Here is a 5,000-nt window from a genome sequence, read left to right as displayed (position 1 = left end):
TATTATCCGCTGGGGGATTCTGTCGTTTTGATCTTGATTGGCCTCTTCTGTTAGGAAGATCATCTTGACGCTTGATGTTTGGCTGAGAGCCGGATTCCACTTGGGGAATGATTATTGATCTTTTGATTTATTTGCTTTTAGGGATGCCTCTTAGTAGGCAACTGGGGATTTGAAGTTCTTATGTATCCCAGAGTATTATTTAGAAAGCCTCTTCAGGCTTAGCTTCACCCATCGCTTGAGTTGGAAAGCTCTCTTCCACTGAGGAAATTTAAGTCCTTTCGACTTAGATATTCTGTTTGGATGATCAAGCCTCCCTTGGGGAATCTTGCTGATCTTGCTTTGATAGCTTTCACTGGGGAATTTGGTCCGAGCGTGGAAGCTGAGATATATCTGGGGAGTATTATTTCGGCAAGCCTCTCCAGGCTCAATTATTCTGAGAGAGTATTATTTCAGCAAGCCTCTCCAGGCTCAATTATTCTGAGAGAGTATTATTTCGGCAAGCCTCTCCAGGCTCAATTATTCTGTACGATGGGGGAGTATTATTTCGGCAAGCCTCTCCAGGCTCAGTTATTCTGTACAATTTGTTGGGTTTTCTGTATTTTGCCTTTTTTTGTTGATTTCGGCTTTTTCTGTATTTTTGCCTTTTTTGTTGATTTTTGGCTTTTTCTGTACGGAAATTAAAGTGCTAAAGAATTTGGATTCAAAAGTGGGAAATTTCATTTATTAAATAGAATGAAATTTGTACAATGGAAATGAAGAGAAATGGGGCACAGCCCGATCAATCAAATACATAAAAAGCAAGAAAGATAGCCGGTCTTCACTCCTCTACCGGCGGATCCTGTGGAGGGTCTGGGAAGCGACGGTGCAGCCAGACCGACAGGCTGTCAAACTCTTGTCTAAGGGCGTCGATACTGTGCTGAGCAGTATCGAATCGAGTTTCGATGCTCTACTGCAAGGCGTCGAAACGAGCATCGAAGTAGGCCCTGTCCTGCTGTGAGGTGCTGGCCTCTGGCTGCGGGTCCACGTCACCCGGGAGCTCGATGTTCTCGAAGAGCTCGCTAAAGGTGTCGTGTGTGGTCGCCCGTACGAATTGCCTCCCTGCCCTGGCAATGATCTTCATGTTGATCAGGGTGGCGGCATTGATGGGCTTGGGCGCCAATTCCCCTGCGTCTATGCCATCGGGGCACTCCCAAGTCTCGGCGAGTCGCGAAAGTAGCGTGGAGACCATGATGTACCCTCGCCGAGCGTCGCTACCCTCTCTTGTCCCCAGATTCTTTATGTGCTCGAGGAAAAAGAATCCGGGGTTGGCCTTTTGTCCAGTGACCATGCAATAGAGAGCCAGTAGATCTTGTCGTGTCACTGACTCTGGGCTCTTTGGTCTGGCATGGATGGAGCCAGTGACCAGCTTGTGGCAGATGCGAAGCGCTGTCGGGAGCCGAGTACCCTTCACTCCGGCGTGATAGTCCATCTGACCCGTAAGCTCTCTCCACATTTCGTTCGTGGTCAGATTATCGGGGCACTCGCAGATGGCGTCCCGATACTCCAGCTGATCGGCTCGCTAGAAGAAGCCAGCCTGGACGTTGAATTCGTCCAGCGTTAGGGAGCGGTATCCTCCCATCATCCAAAAGTCCACTGAGTAGACCGTCGCACCATAACTGTTCGTCGACTCTGTCGTGCCGACGGTAGCTAGGAACTCCTTCGTTGCTGTCGGATAGATCTTAGAGTGGGGGTCAAGGAGGAACCCCCATCCTATGCCGTTGATGTAGCCAACGACCTCATCCTCCCATTCCATCGCTCGAAGGATTTTGAGATCGAGCACCCTTGACGGTTGGAATATGAATGACTCAAGGAGCTCTAGCTTTTCTTGATGTCGCGCGGTCATCTCGATTTGCGCGGGGACCCTGTGCCTCTTTCTTGACGATTCGGCCATTTGTCAGAATTTGGGAAGATCTCAGACACACTCACAAAGAAGGTATGCAAAGGAGTGAAGAATGCTGTGCAGAAATGAGAGGGAAGGGGCCTATTTATAGAAAAATTTACGTCAGTACGGCTCGTATTGAATTCAATACGGCCGTACTGACTTGGCTGTTAGTGTGCAAAACGGGGGACCAATACGGGCCGTATTGGATTCAATACGCCCGTATTGGTGTGTCTGTTGAGGTCAATACGGGCGTATTCCGTTCAGTACGCCCGTATTGAACTGAAAGGTTGCCCGTAACCCTAGTTTCAGTACGGGCGTACTGAACTGGGTACGGGCGTATTGAGCCTTTTTTTTTTTTTGAATAAACAGAGAATAAGTGATCTTCCATTACACCTATCATCTGTATGCATGTATGCGGTATGATGCACCTAATTCTATTTGATTCATTTTTCAAAAGAATTAACCGATGCGTTTCTCTGTTTGGATTTTTGCCATTCCTCCAGACGGGCTGTGCGATGCCGATTTCTGTAACCGAGGAATGATGCGTGTTATATTGAGATGGGCGTCATCAACCCAGTGATCCTCCCCTTCCTTTAGAAGACGTGTCAACCCTCCTATTGACCACTATATCTCCATGTTTCCACTAGATTATCCTAAAATCGTTTGGGACAAGAGAGAAAAGAAAGGAAAGATATTTTTGTTCTGAAGTTTGTGTTTTAGAGGGGATTTATTTTTCAAAAATGGTTTTTGTAAGAATGGTTGGCCAAGGTAGGCTTATGTGTTTAGGCTTGTTTGATTAAACACTTATGAAGTTTAAGAAAATCTTGTTTATTGACGTTGTGATTTGACAACTTAGATAGCTTTCCTTGAACCTTTCTTTTTGAATTCGGCTCATGGTACCATCATGGATTTCTTTTGCTTTTTTGATTGTCCTTATTTTTTGCCTAAAACACCCTTTTGTGGCGTCTTAGCGGACCTTTGTTTTTGTTTATTTTTGTAACCCTAACTTTTGCCTAGGTCACCCTTTTGTGGGATTCCTAGCGGGTCTTTTGCTCTTATTTTTGCGCAGCCCCCTTTTTGGGTTTCCTGCCGAGCTTCTTTTATTTTAAAGGATTTCTTTTTTATCCATGATGGCACCTGTCGAGGCCAAGGGAAGGTGCTCCAAGTTGTCACACACACTTCCACATAAAAATGATGCGGGTTTATTATTATTAAGACGATTTTAACCTCATTCATGTGTATTCAAACAGGGTTAAAAATAATGTGGTTTAGAAATTTATTGTAAGCAAGAAGAGAAGCAATAAGAAATAATAAAGAATGATTTTATTATAATTCTAGAGGAAACATGTGCCCTATCGAGGCTCGGGGGTCGGGCTGTCCCCGAGGAGTAATCTCTAATAGTCATCAGGTCTATACATCCCTATCGGAAGGAGAAGAGCACTTGATGACGACGACTGGCCTTGACGCTTGTGAACCGGCCTTCCTAAAGATCTGGCTTAAAGAACGTCGAGAAGGATCTTGGTTCCTCTTCGTCCTTTGATCTTTATTAGGGTTGTATCCTAACCCTTGTTTCCCCGGATTATCCTTAATAATAGGTAGCTCGGGAATTCCTTGGGAATCCTTGCCAAGTCCTTGTCCTGGCAAGTATCCGTTCTTGGTGAGCATGGAGGCTACCTTCTTCATTTCTCGGGGAAACGTTTCAACATTGGCAATTTCCAATGCTTGGAAGGCGGTTTCTAGAGCTTCCTCCGCTGCATCCACATAAGGTATGGTGGATGGCTTGCTGATGAGTATATCGTCTTCAGCTTGTACAGTCACCAGCTTGTCACCCACTATGAATTTGATTTTCTGGTGGAGCGTAGAGGGAACAACTTTCGCATCATGAATCCAAGGTCGGCCGAGGAGACAGCTGTATGCGGGAGTAATGTCCATCACTTGAAATTCGACGTTGAAGATGGTGGGTCCAATTTGGATTGGAAGAGTGACTTCTCCCACCACTTCTCTTTTAGAAACGTCGAAAGCTCGGACGAGCATGTTGCTCGAGCGCACCTGGATTCCCTTGATTGCCACTTGATCGAGCGTTCTTTTTGGCATCACATTCAAGGAAGATCCATTATCCACCAAGACTTTAGCGATGTGGTATTCCTTGCACTTTACAGAGATGTGCAAGGGCTTGTTATGATTTGGTCCCTCAGCGGGGATCTCTTCATCGGTGAAAGTGAGGTGATCATTAGCCTTGATGTGACTAACAATCCCCTCAAACTTGTCTTGGGAGATAGTGTGCGACACATATGCCTCGTTCAAGACTTTCAACAGAGCTTGCCGATGCGGTTCGGAGCATAGGATCAATGACAACTGAGTAATCTTTGCTTGCGTCTTATGAAGTTGATCCATGATGGAGTACTCGCTCTGTCGGATATACTTTAACAGCTCGTCTGTCTCCTCCTCGGATTATTTATTTTCCTCGGTTTTCTCCTTTTCTTTTCCTTTATTCTTGGGAGCTTTATCATGAAGATCTTCGGGAGTGTAGATCCTGCCACTCCTAGTCATGCCCCCAAGTCCAGCGATGTTGGAGATATCGCTGTCGGTAGAAGAATGGATGTCGTATATCCATGGCACAGCCTTATTTGATTTGTAAGGGAAAGGCCTTGGAGCAGTGATCCTTAATGGTGTCGGACCTTCCCCTTTATTCGTCTTGATTACCAACAACGGAGTTGATGTGCGCTCACTTGGCGCGGTTGTTGGCTTGCATTTAATAACAAATGGCGTGCGATCCATTCTGAACATACGCATCGCTTAATCCTTTCTTTTTATTACTTATTATTAATGAATTACTAGGAGGGATGTATGAAATGAAAACCTAGATCCCTCCATGATCTTTGATAAGAATGCATGATATGAGATGATGGCGATGAATATGCATGCATTGTGTTTATTCAACTAAGCATTATCATGTTTTCGGGATGTCCCTAAGATGATGCATGATATTGCTTAGTTTGGATAAATAACCCTTTTTCTTTTTTCGGGTATTTTGTTTTGTATATATTTTTATTTTTTATTTTTTTGGGTGAAAATAGAA

Source organism: Cajanus cajan, chromosome 8 (assembly GCF_000230855.2).
Source record: "Cajanus cajan strain Asha chromosome 8, NIPB_CcT2T_4, whole genome shotgun sequence".
NCBI classification, from domain to species: Eukaryota; Viridiplantae; Streptophyta; class Magnoliopsida; order Fabales; family Fabaceae; genus Cajanus; species Cajanus cajan.
This window is presented reverse-complemented; position numbering follows the sequence as displayed.